General features: G+C 44.3%; 1 long non-coding RNA gene across 1 annotated transcript; it reads right to left on the bottom strand.

Annotated features, from left to right (window-relative positions):
* Positions 1–2,390: 2,390 nt before the first annotated feature.
* LOC121829476 (uncharacterized) lies at positions 2,391–13,523 on the bottom strand. Its single transcript, XR_013051420.1, has 2 exons — positions 3,918–13,523; positions 2,391–2,527 (listed from the first exon to the last, which is right to left on the bottom strand). It is a non-coding gene; the product is annotated as an uncharacterized LOC121829476 (long non-coding RNA).
* Positions 13,524–13,862: the final 339 nt, after the last annotated feature.

Here is a 13,862-nt window from a genome sequence, read left to right as displayed (position 1 = left end):
ATTTAACACTTAGGTGAGTATTTTCCATTCATTTACTTTTAAATTCATTCAAAATTTCCCTCAGCTTTTTGAAATGAGTTCCATCCCCAACGCCTAAAAAGAAAACTCAATCTGGAGGCAGAAATCCACATCTAAATTTCATGTTGCCTGCTTATTTTCCACATGTTCATGACTAAACCACAGAAGTTCTCAGGTCCCGCTCTGTGATCGGTGAGTGACCCTGTCAAAGACGACCCTGTGCCCACTCGCCTCCACAGCTGCTGAGTGATTCAAGTGTGCACGTGGTGCCCCCTCTTCAACTGGAGATGTTTGCAGGAAGGAGGTCTGCAAGTGAGTTTCTCTTGGACATGCAATATTCAAGGGCCGTGTTCCAGCCCGCGTGCCCTCTCTCACATTTTACCACAGTAGCGGTGGCGGCGGCGGCGGCAGCAGCAGCACAAAGCTAAGTTGTCATGATACCTGATCCATGGTAAGTTTTGACTTCCTGGGTAGGAGCTGTCAACAGGTCGGAGTATGCACCCTGATATGGAGTCTTGGCTTTTTTGATGTCCCGGCACAGCTTGGTCATAATATGCTGCTAGCCTAGTGATTTGAGTCGGCGGCAGCGATTTTCTAACACATTCAGTCGTAACCTCGATGGTGAGAGATGACGCTGCTCTTCTCTAGCCTCCTTCTCCCTCTGTTTATAAATAATATTTATTTGCTTATTTGGTGTGTGGTGTGGTGTGTGTGTGTGTATGTGTGGTGTGTGGTGTGTGTATGTGTGTGTGTGTTTGTATGTGTGTGGTGTGTGTATGTGTGTGTGTGTGGTGTGTGGTGTGTGTATGTGTGTGTGTGTGTGTGTTTGTATGTGTGTGGTGTGTGTATGTGTGTGTGTGGTGTGTGGTGTGTGTGTGTGTGTGTGTGTGTGTGTGTGTGTGTGTGTGTGTACCTATCTGTGCATGCAAAGGTCAGAGGTGGAATCCAGACAGCTTCCTCTATTGTTCTCACCTTATAATTTTTGAGAAAGGATCTTCCATTGAACCTAAAGCTTGCTGCTTTGGCTAGGCTGGGTGGCCAAGGTATACCAGCTCTTACTATCTCCACCCCACCCAGAGCAGGGTTTGTAAACACGCGCCACCACACCGGACTTCTACAGGGTGTGGACCAGCCGAACTCAGGTCCTCAAGCTTGTGCAGTGAGCACTTTGCCCACTGAGCCCTCTCCCCAGCCCCAGTTTCTGAATAATTTAATACAGATTTTAGATGGGTTGTAAATGTGCTTTTACCACAGTGAACATGAAATGGTTTGAAGGAAGTACTAGTCCTTACCTCCAATTACCATGAAAAGAACATCCTACTGAAACCCATGAACACACCATCTCCATACTCCTCCCTAGAGGCTGCTTTTGTTGTATGCTGGTGCACAGTGTAGCTAATGCCAGTGTAGTGAGGTGTGAGCACTCAAAACCAAGTATACAGCAGGAATCCCAGCATGGTTTTCCCATACCCAAGCTGGCCAGCTGGTGAGTACCTGCTGTCCACATGTCCTAGACAAGACACCTCCTCAATGCTCCACAGCATGGATCAGTGCTCTTTAATTACAGAATCAGAGCTAAAGAACCCCTAGTCAAGTCCAAGATGGGACTACAATGGCATCCCCAGCCAAGAAGTGTAGCTGGAGAGTTTCTCTCCAGCTCCCGACAAGCCCCGGCAGTCCCGCAGCCCACTTATAAAATAAACACAGAGACGTTTATATTATTTAAAATGTTTGGCCTAATGGCTCAGGCTTCTTGCTATCTAGTTCCTATATCTCAAATTAACCCATATCTATTAGTCTATAAGTTACCACGTGGCTCATGGCTTACCAGTACCTTACATCTCGCTTGTCATAGCAGCATCTGGCAGCGTCTCTCTGCCTCAGCCTTCCACTTCCCAGACTTCTCCTCTCTCTTTGTCCTGCCTATACTTCCTGCCTGGCTACTGGCCATTCAGTGTTTTATTTATCAATCAATAATCCTCAGACCAGAAGTATTCAACTAAAGCTCCTTGGCCCTCACAAGGAAGGTCTAGCTTTGCTATCCAGATATCTGATGTATGACAAACTATGAAGTCTCTCAGTCAACCACAGAAACCATGACATGCTCATCTTGCCAAAACCATCTTGCCAGGCTTGAAGTGCCTACTCCTATTAGTCAAAGGTCACAGAAACAGCCATGATTCAGAAAGTACCCACAGCAAACCCTTCAAAGAGAAGTTCACACATACACGCCTTCAGAATTAACTATCAAGAAGTCTGTTTCTCTCTGTGAAAGTCTTCATTTTATTTTGTTAGGCCAAGAGGTTATAAACACATCTCTGTTGGCTATTTAAAGGTAAATTTAGTATTGAAATACAAAGCAAACAACTAGATTACCTACAATTTTAACTCTATTCGTCCTTCTCAGTCTACAGTGGCTAGTTGTCATTCAAATGAAATTTTCCTAGTGGATAGCAATGCAGACATGCAACACGTGAATGTACATCACAGTCATCAAGTCAAGCATTACCTGCAAGTAGAAAAAACACAAATTAGATATAAGCATACCTTGTTTATATTTTTTCTAGTTTCATTTCTGTTGCTATGATAAAATATCCTGATAAGAAGCAACTTAGGGGAAAAGGGGAAACTTAGAGAGAGGGCCTTTATTTCATCTTAAAACTCCAGGTTCCACCCATCATTGTCAGAAAGCCAAGGCGGGAACTTGAGATAGCTAGTCACACCACAACCACAACCAAGAGCAAAGAGAAATGAATGAACACATCTATACTCACCACCTCCTTGTTTATACTTAGTTCAGTGTCTCCAGCCTTATGCATTTCAGGACCCCCTGCCTTAGGAAATGGTGCCACCCACAATGAACTGGATCTTCCCACATCAGTTAATGTAATTAAAAAGCTCCCCCATAGAAACACCCACAGACCAACCCAAGTAGACAATCCCTTGATGAGATTCTTTTTCTAGGTGATTCTAGTTGTTAAGACCAACTTGACAATTAAAGCTACCCATCCCACTTAATCAACTTGGGGCCTTTAATAAACATGGCATAGTGAGATTGGTAAGCATGAGAACAATGACTGTATTTTAAGTGTCTCCCTAAATTAAAGGCCCAACCCTCATCTGATCCCTACTTACTATTTAGATAATCCTCTGGAGTTATCATGTCCAAGAAACTTTGCTGCTTTGGAGTTGGGGAGATGGCTCAGTTTCTACACAAGCCTGAGGACCTGAGTTCCATCTTCAGGTTAAAGAGCCAAATATGGTGAGATAGACTTGCAAGCACAGTATGGTGGGATGGAAACACCATTGACTGGCCAAGCTAAATTGGTGAGCTTCAGGGCAGTGAGAGACCCTTTCTCAGAAATCAAGATTGTGGCTACCAAAGAATGACATCTGAGATTGACCTCTGACACATGCATGCATATGCACACAACCCCATGCACACATGCATGTGCTCGAGCTCACACACACACACACACACACACACACACACACACACACACACACACACACGAACGCACACGTGCACTCACATTTTTAAAGGTAAGAAAGGGAAACACTGCAGCTAACTCCTTAGACTCTCAGCTAAGCTGTCATTCTGTCCTGTCTCCAGCAGACTACCATAACCCTGAGCTCTCCCTGCTGAGACCAGCAAGCTTCCCAAGGTCAGAGGCCAGTCTCTTCTCTGAAAACCCATCCTTGAGCATAAGGCCTTGCACAGAATAATGATGCAGAATGTTGACAGGATAAACATGGAAATACTTGCAGCCCTTCTATTAATAATAAGAACCTACTTTGTGAAGATTTTAGATCAGAAACTGAAAATCTGCTTTTAGGACTTAAACCATTAAGTTAATACACACAGAAATAAACAAGCCTTTTATAAGGTGTTAACATACCAGTCAGGAGACTTGGCCTGAATATTAAGTAGTAGACAGATGACCATAATGTTGTCCCCATCCACACAAGCTGAAACAGATAACATAAAAGCCCTCTAAGTAGAATATGCCTTTTTTTTTTTAAAGGATGCTTAGAAAGTGTTATAAAAATGAAAATGGGGACATAGTGCAGTTGGTAGAGAGCTTGCCCAGCACTGAATTGACTGAGCTTGGGGGTGCACACCTGTAATCCCATCTCTCAAGAGATACAAACAGGAAGATCTGGAGTTCAAAGTCATCTTCAGCTACCCTGGGAGTTACAGGCCAGCTGAGCTAGACTGTCTCTAGATAGATAAATAAATAAATAAATAAATAAATAAATAGATAGATAGATAGATAGATAGATAGATAGATAGATAGATAGATAGATAGATAGATAGATAGATAAATAAATAGTACTTCTTCACAAATTAATGAGAATACTCCTGATGGATTCTTTGAGACTGAATGAACCCACTTTAGTGAGAGCTTTGTGATACCTCATGTTGCCCAACTTCATTCTGAAGGCCAATGTAAGATTCCCAAACACCTCAACATTAACTAGCTTATCACTGGGAACCTCAACACAAGGCTTTAGGGAAAGAGTGAAGTGTACTTTGGACATTGCCATATGACTGTGACAGAAAGAGTTGACAGCCTCCACGGGTAGGGCCAAAGCCTCTGTAAAAGGAGAGTCCAGCCCTCACATAGTTTTTCTTTTTAATACTATTTTTATTCTTTGAAAATGTTATTCACATTTATAATATAAATTGATTGTATCCATCTACCACTACCTTCCTCCAACTCCTCCTAGTCCCCCCCTCCCCATATCCCGCCTAACTTCACCTTTTCTTTGTCTGTTATTATAACAACCTCCTGAGTCCACTAAGTGCTGCCCACATGTCCATGAGTGTGTAGCTTTCCATTCAGGCTTGAACAACATACCTGAGTCCAAGTCCCCAAAGGCTAGTGACTCTCTTCCCTTTACAGCCATCAACTGCCAATAGCTCCTCCAGCTGTCACAAGATCCCATCCATGCTGGGAGTTTGAATGGCTTTGTCTTGCACAGGTCTTGTGTAGGTGACCACAGCTGCAGTGATTCATGGCAGCAGTGCCGTTTGACAGAATGGCCACTTAGCAAACACCAGTAGTAAGTAGGTCCTCACCCCACCCCAGGGCCTATAAACTTCCCAGTCATGGCTTTTAAACAGGTTACAGTACTGAGCATAAAATACCTCGTGTAGAGCAGGTCCCAAATACTATAAAAGATCCGTTAGTTATAACAGTTCTCCCTCTATTGCATCTATAGGCACATCTAGTCTGTAGGTGAGTATTAAAGCACTTGGTAAGACTACCATTGCCTTTTCTACCTGCCATATCCTTTACAGCACCTTCTGGGGCCATATTAGCCAGGTAGCACAGAGGGGATTTCCTGGAAAGTTGGAAGTTGATCCTCTATGCCCTGCATCCAAAGTGAGGCTGTCTGTAGTAATAGAGTCTAGCCATCTAGTTGTGGTGGGCAACCAAAAGTCATGACAATTACTTGTATTGTTTTGGGTGCCAGCATTTTGGGATGGGCATTGTCTACCTATACACGGTTCAAATTTATTTATATTTTTATATATTCTATGTATTTTGATTAACTTACTAGCTAGTGGACACCTCTTAGGCTTCTTCATGCACCCTTAGTTTTAGCTAACCTGCCCACTAGCACCCCCTTCTCCCAAACCCCTATCTCCAGTTAATCGTTAACCTCAAGAATTCCATCACTCACCTTTCACGACACTTGTCTTCTATTATACATTATAATGGAAATCGTTCTTGGGTTGGAAGGTTTCCACATAGCTTATCTTCACTTTGGTTGCACCTCTACCAACACCTCACTTCCCCATCCCACCCCCTTCCCACTCTTACTCTCTACCCTTTCGCCCTCTGTCACGTGAGGGCACAGCCTTTCTCCATACTGGAAAACAAGGGCACAGTGGTTAGGAGACATCCTGGGGGGAAACAGGCAGCAGACCTTCCAGTACTTTCAACTTCTCAGACTTCTGATCCCCGAGCAAATAAACTTCGGTTACTTACAAATCACTCCATCTTGGGTATGGGGTGTGTTGTTATGGCAACAAGGACACTCTAAAGTTCTAGGTCACAAAATGGGTGATTGAAATGTTAGCATTCTGCTTATTACCCAGACTTTTGAAATTGGAAGGCAGGATTTCAACACAAACACACAAACACACACATAAATACATGCAATTCAAAAGGATGACCTGCCCACCCACGTACACGCCCATTGCCTTTTGTTGCTTTGTTGAGATCTCACAACTACAAGGCTCCGGAGGGATTCAAGTCCACAAGTCCACAATGATTCTGTCACCTTGCTGACTGCATGTGATCGGTGGGCTGCTGCATTTACTCCCAGGAATAGACTGGGAGAGTCACAGGTCACTAATGAAGAGCAAGGGGAAGTGGTGACCAGAAGGAGGTGAGCATTTTACACTCACAGCAGCCCAGCTGAGGTCCAAGTACGTGTTCATTTAGATATTTTATATGCGTGTATCCAGAATTGCACTCACCTAGACTCATGTCTATGTACATGTGAACAGGGGCATCTTCACACAACAGGCTTCTTGAACTGAACTGAGTAGAAGAGCAGCTGGTACTGGGAGAGGGGGAGCGGGGAGAAGGAGCGGGAGGAGGAATTTACATGATATTTAGCCCAGCATTGGGTATTTTAAAGCTCCCACTGAGGTTTAATCAGCTTCAAAGAAAATATAATTTTAATCAAATTTTCTAAATTAAAAGAACATTCTGTTGAAAATAGCATTGTTTTCTACTTAGAAGGCCCTTAGCTTTCCTCTTTCACCCACACAGATGGGGACGGCGCTGTGATCAGTTTAACAGAATTTTAAGACTATGCTGCATTGGCATGCTCTCCTGCCCTCTCCCTTCTCTCCTCCTTCCTCTCCTCCTAAATTTAAACTTGGCTCTAAAGAAAACAGGGGAAGCACAGTGGTACCCCTGCACATTGTCACCGTGAGTGTGAACTTTTGTCTTGTATTTATTTCTCTATCCTTGTGTCCTCTCAGACCACATTCAAGCTCACACATTTTACCAGAGTGACTTCTTTTCTTTATAAATCCAGAGTGTTCTATAAGCAGCACACATCTGCCAGGGGAAAAAGCCGCAATGCTTCAGAGAATATACCTAGAAGAAACAGATTGCAGAGTATGTACCTGTCTGTGTGCATGTATGCTTGCATATTTGTGCACTGTGTATGTGCCTATGTGCATGAGTGTGCACTTACACATGTGTGCATGCATACATCTGTGTGTGCGTTGTGTGTATGCCTACACGTTATGTGCATATGCTGGGGGCAGAAAGAGAAAAGAGGTGGGAAAGAGGGAATAATAAGAGGCCATCTGTAGTCATACCTAAGCAATTAGGGACCCAAATGGAATCATAGCTTTTAATAAGCCACTGCCCAAACAAAAGCAAATGCAACTGGGGATAAGGGAATGCTTTTCTATCTGTGAAGGGATGGGAAGAATAAAACAAAAGATAAGCCTGCTAGAAAAAATAGATCTCTACCTTAATATTTTTTTTTTCTTTTTTGCCAAATCCAAAATGTGCTGCCTATAACATTGGCAGTTTACAATGGCAATTAACATCAATCCCAGGGTCTAATTAACCTCAATCAACAAGTCTAAGTAGGTTAATTAAATAGGATTTGGCTAAGCACTAAGTACAAAAATACAGCTGTCTCATTTAAATATGATTTACGGAGGAAAGTCACTATTTACCAAAGGTTTTCAGTTCCCTTTCCTGCAGCAGGGCATTTGAGGGCACAGGGGCTGTCGGAGGAGCTGGAGGGGGGCGTCACCGAGACTGCCCTTTGTGGATTTCTTTTTAATCCTCAGGCACAAGAAACTGACATGCCACCACAGCAGCACACACAGCCTCACCTCACCCCTGCTTGTTTACTTGGACCCCTCCACTGCCTGCTCCACCCCCTCACTATAAACTCCTTCGATGTACAGGCCCATCCCGTTCAGCAGGCCCCCAGAATTCATCAAGCACGGTGTTGTGTGAGGAAGCGCCCAGTTAATTGTTCCTTTAATTGGATTTTCATCAAAATGCAATTTTTTTTTCTCACCATCTCCCCAGTCATTTTTGGATTCCTGGGTTCAGGATGGAAGTGTCCTGGGCCTCTGTGGGAAGGCAGCAGCCCAAGCTGTAGTCCTGCGCTTCCTTTGTAGGAGTCTTCTTTACCAGGCCGCATCACTCCACCTATGTCCTTGTCCTCCACCTATGTCCTTGTCCTCCACCACGGTGTCTTCCCAGCCCGTCCAGCCAATAGCTGTGTCACAGTCCTGACTGTACCGAAGCCAAATGCCTTCTTCAGTCTCCAAACTGAGAGTTCCATGTCTGGCCAAGACTAAGACTTTACTTCTTAAGAGTGTGTGTGTGTGTGTGTGTGTGTGTGTGTGTGTGTGTGTGTGTGTGTATGTGTGTGTGGTAAGTGTGTACATGCATACATGTGGAGGCCAGAGGATTACCTCAGGTTTCATTCTTCAAGCGCTGTCCATCTTACTTTTTGAGGCATCACTTGGCTTGGAGATCACCAAGTAAGTTGTTCTGGCTCACTGGTGAGTGCCAAGGATCCTCCTGTCTCTGCCTCCCCAGTGCTAGGGTTAGAAGCACACTGCCATGACTGCCCTTTTTTTGTGGGTTCTGGGGATCTAATTCAAAATTTCGTGCTTACACAGCAGGTAGTTTACCCACTCAGCCATCTGCCCAGCTCCATGACCTTTATTTATTTGGTCCAGTTCAAGGTACATCAGCATGGCTCCTGTCTCTCAGACACAACTCTGAGGCTGACATGGGTGTTGTTTTTCTCTCTTTTGGCTCTTTGTTCTTTTGGGGGGCCTGCCACCAGCTCCCAAATAAATCATACACAGAGGCTTACTCTTACTTATGAATGCCCGAACTTAGCTTGGCTTGTTTCTTGCCAGCTTTTCTTAACTTAAATTATCCTGTTTATCTTTTGTCTCTGGGCTTTTACCTTTTCTTACTTCTACAATCTTACTTTCACTCTTACTCTGTGGCTGGCTGGGTGGCTGGGTGGCTGGGTGGCTGGGTGGCTGGGTGGCTGGGTGGCTGGGTGGCTGGCACCTAGCGTCCTCCTCTCCTTGTTCTTCTTTTTTCTTCCAGATTTCTCCTTCTATTTATTCTCTCTGCCTGCCAGCCCCACCTATCCTTTCTCCTGCCTTGCTATTGGTCATTCAACTCTATTATACCATCAGGTGTTTTAGACAGGCAAAGTAACACAGCTTCACAGAGTTAAATAAAGCAACATAAAGGAATGCAACACATCTTTGCATCATTAAACAAATATTCCACAGCATAAACAAATGTAACACACCTTAAAATAATATTCTACAACAGTTGACAATCTAGTTGCTGATCTTCTAAAAGGGGACAGGAGAGCATTCCTGGGCCTGAGTGTTTGCATCTCAGCCTCTAGATGGAAAAGACCATAGAGTCAGGGCAGCCTTCTCAGCTGATAGATGGGAAAGGAGCAGGTGAGCAGATCACCTCACCAGGATCATAGAAGCCAAGCTCACTGGCCCTAGGTCACTATCCCTGGCTCACTGGCCCCAGCTCACAGCCACCTCTCTATCTCTACTGCTCTCCTAACTGGAAAGAGGATGCATCTCATGCTGCTGGACACAAATATACTTGATGTGGAGTCAAGCCACGTTATCAGCTGCTCCTTGGGAATCAATATACTTAAGAAAAGCCACCAGGTAGGGGTTACCATTGGCACATGGGGTGGTGTGGGGGCCCTTAGGGACATGCCTAATGAGAACTCAAAAATATCATTTTAATTATGACTTTCAGCTTTCATCACTAAGCATTTTCTAAAAAACAAACGAACACTAAACAGTTCAAATCCCCCATGCATTAACACTGGAAAACAAAGCATGTCAGGCTAAAGATGACACAGGTAACCTAACGATTCTCTAGCCCAAAAGGAGCAGATTATCCAGAGAAAACGGCTTCCCTCTCTTTTCCCCACTGGTCTCTTTGTTTCGCTTCCTCTCCCTCTCTTTCCCCTGTCTCTTCTCTCCTCTCTCTTCCTATGGAATCCCACCCTCTTCTGGTGTCCCTCCCTTCTCCACCTATCTCTCCATCTTGCAGCCTCTCATCTTCTACAGTCTACTATATGTCACTGAACTCTTCTTACTTGATTTGCTCTGCCAAGTTGCTGTTTTTGTTAGTGTATGTGTATGCTTAGCACAAGATGATAGGGCTCATTGTGGTATTTTCACATGTCTGTATCATATCAGTTGCTCACTGCCCTCCCCTCCCCCATACACTCAGGCACTCTTCTTCTGCCCAAGCAGTTCTTATTCTACTTTCATGCCTTTTAAAAAATAATCTAGATTCCACATATCAGAAAAATCATGTTCTATTCATCTTTCTGAATCTGGCTTATTTTACTTAACATGATGCTCTCTGGTACCATCCTTTTTCCTGTGAATGACCCAGTTTTTCTCTTCTCTGTGGTTGAATAAAACCACACTGTATATGTAGACCACAATTTCTTTTTCCATTCATAGTCCAATGGACAAGAGTTTGTATACAGACTAGCTGGCCCCAAACTCTCTCTCTCCTCATGCCTTGGCATCCTGAGACCTGAGATTACAGACATATGCCACTAGACCTGACTTTCCTTTGTTTTTAAACAGAACCTCCCTAAAACCACTCTTTCTTTGTGTTGTGTGACTTTTCCTGCACAGGTATGAACATTATCTATCTATCCATCTATCTATCCATCTATCTATCTATCTATCTATCTATCTATCTATCTATCTATCTATCTATCTATAACATTTCAGATAAGGCACTGAAGATATAGCAAAGAAACAAAGTCACCCAAGTCTAGCCCAATGAGCCAGTGAATTTATTAGGGTTATTTATAAATGGATAAGTGAGGGGTTTCCTACAGCAGCATGGATGACTCAAAAGCAGCTGCGCCCCTGGAAAGCCCACTCAGCATGGGTGAAAACTGCATCCCTGGGGCTCCTGCACAGCTTTCAGGCAGCATTGTTTCACCTAGCCTTCAGTCTCCTCTGCCCAGTCATTGCTACTGCTTACATAACCTTGCGGAAGGGCCTTTGGATCTTGTAAGTTTCAGGAGATGCCTAAGATTTGTAAATTTTGTTTCTTCTTGAGTCTTAGGAAGAAATAGCAACACAACTTCTGTTCTGGTTTTCGTGTGAAGGATCCTGTTGCTTGAATCTTAAATGATCTTTTAATGAAAAACCCAAAGCGCCAGGTGGCAGTGGTACACACCTTTAATCCCAGCACTTGGAGGCAGAGCCAGGCAGATCTCTGTGAGTTCGAGGCCAGCCTGGTCAATAGAGTGAGAATCCAGGACAGGCACCAAAACTACACAGAGAAACCCTGTCTCAATCAATCAATCAATCAATCAATTAATCAATCCTCAAAGCCAGATATCAAGGTAAAAGCTGAAAGATCAGAGAAGCAGAGCAAGCCACAACCAACCTCACCTCACCAATTCTTCAGCCAATCCTGTTTCCTCAGGCCGAAATCCTCTGAGTCCTCACCAGAAAGGGTCTCAGCTGAACTGCTTTAGTTCCTGTTTCCTCAGGCCTTATATACCTTTCTCTACCCTGCCATCACTTCCTGGCATTAAAGGCTTGTTTGTTTCCCAGTACTGGGATTAAAGGTGTATGCCACCACTGCCTGGTTCTGTTTCCAGTGTGGCCTTGAACTCACAGAGATCCAGACGGGGATCTCTACCTCCTGAGTGATAGGATTACAGGAATGTGCCACCACTAGCTGGCCTCTATGTCTAATCTAGTGGCTGGCTCTGTTCTCTGATCCTCAGGCAAGTTTGTTAGAGTATACAATGTATCACCACAGTAACCTCCCCTGGCTCATGTGTAGAATGGGGGGCTTCTAGCTGGTGGTGCTGGTGAGAGGTTCAGAAACCAGTAGGGTTCATGAGGTGGAGCCTAGCTAGAAGTAGGTGACTAGAGAGCTTGTTCTTTGATAATACCTGATCCTCTCTTCTCTTTCTCTCTCTCCTCTGTCCTTTCTCCCTCCCTCATCCTTCCTGGACAGTGAAGATACTTCCCTCCCACAGGCTCCTCCCACCATGCTGTTCTGCCCAAGCGCTGTGTGTGACCGAGCAACCACTGCTTGAGACCTCTGAGATCATGAAGCAAAGCAAACCCCTCTTGTCACATTGACAATGTAACACATCTTCTTAACCTGTCTAAGATGGCTTCCTCCTCTGCCCTCTTAAGATAGAGCTCAGAGTGGTCATCAACTGTTCTTTCTTCCTACTACCATCTTTGGAAGTGACTGCCCATCCTTCCTGCTACCCAAACTATCTGCATTCCCACAGCCTCTGCGTTGGCAAAGCTCCCCCACCAAGGCTCTCATCTCTTTCCCCGAACCCAGACCGAGACTAGCTTATTCATTTTAAAGAAAGATTTCAGCCTAAATAGTACCATCTAAGCCAGCCATGTCCAGAACTTTCTATAGTGATACAGTTCTGTGTCTGCAGTTCCCGTATGGCAACCCTCATCCCATGGGGCTCATGAGAACTTGAAATGCAGCTGGCATAACTAAGGAACTGCACACGTTTTTGCTCTTGTGTCTGATTTGACTTTAATAGATAGTTGGTTGCCACTATACTCCATAATGCAGGTGTAGGCATAGGATTCTGTTAATGGAATGTGGCTTCCTCCTTCTTCATCCTCACCTTCCGTAAAACCAGGAAAATGGCTGCTTCATTTGCCGCTGCAAGTGCCTGTCCCTACAGGAAGGTTTGGAATATGGTACGCACTGAAAGGATAGTTTGTAGTGAAGTAAAACTCCATCTGCCCCAACTACCTCCTATTGTTCAAGAACTGCTAAAGCCTACATTTGCAAAAGGCTATAGCATGTGATAGCACATAGCACTCACACATGAGCTAAAACAAAGCCCTTCTGAGTGTATATTGTCCTGTGCCTTGCCTTCTGTTTCTTGTATAAAATAGATTGCATGGCTTTTGGATTTCATAGCACAGCACGCCAGTTATCACCTCTCACAGGTGCCTGGCTACAGTGGGCTTGATGGGACCCTGAAGCATCCCCAAAATGCAGGTCATGGGGTTACAGAGATTTCTCAGCAGTTAGTGACAGTGACTGCTCTTATAAAGGATCCAAGTTTAGTTCCCAGCACCCAAATGATGTCTTACAACCACGTATAACTCTGGTTCCAGGGATCCAATGGCTCTTCTGACCTACTTGGGCTTCTGCATACACATGGGAGATGTGCATACACAGGTGCACACACATACACACACACAAAAATAAAACAAATGTTTTTTAAAGGCAAGTCATATCAACAGACTTGCTTTCCTGGAAGATTCATCTAGGACCCCTATGGAGAGTGGATTGCAAGAGAACAAGAACACATAGGAGCCTCATGAAGGACAAGTTGGCAAAGGAAATAAAGTAAATAGGCATGCTCAAGTGCTACTGGACAAGCAGGACAGTGGTTAAGAGCACATGTTGCTCTTACAGAGGACCCCGGTTCAATTCCTAGCACCTACACAATGGTTCAAAACCATCCTTAACTCCAGTTCCAGGGAACCTAATGCCCTCTTCTTAGCTCCATGAGTACCAGGCACACACTTGAGTACCAGTCACATACATGGTACACATATATACATGCAGGTGAAACACTCATACACACAAAATAAGTGAATGGGAAAAATTAAAGAGCTGTCTGGTAGGACAACTGCAAGACTCCTGCGCTGATTGTCTGTTAGTGGAGGGGACAGAAGTAATAACAAGCTCAACAGGCACACAATCATTTGCATGGCACCTACCATGTGTCAA

This window comes from Peromyscus maniculatus, chromosome 5 (genome assembly GCF_049852395.1).
Source record: "Peromyscus maniculatus bairdii isolate BWxNUB_F1_BW_parent chromosome 5, HU_Pman_BW_mat_3.1, whole genome shotgun sequence".
Taxonomy (NCBI): Eukaryota; Metazoa; Chordata; class Mammalia; order Rodentia; family Cricetidae; genus Peromyscus; species Peromyscus maniculatus.
The sequence above is the reverse complement of the archived record's forward strand: the minus strand, read 5'-3'. Positions and strand labels throughout refer to the sequence as shown.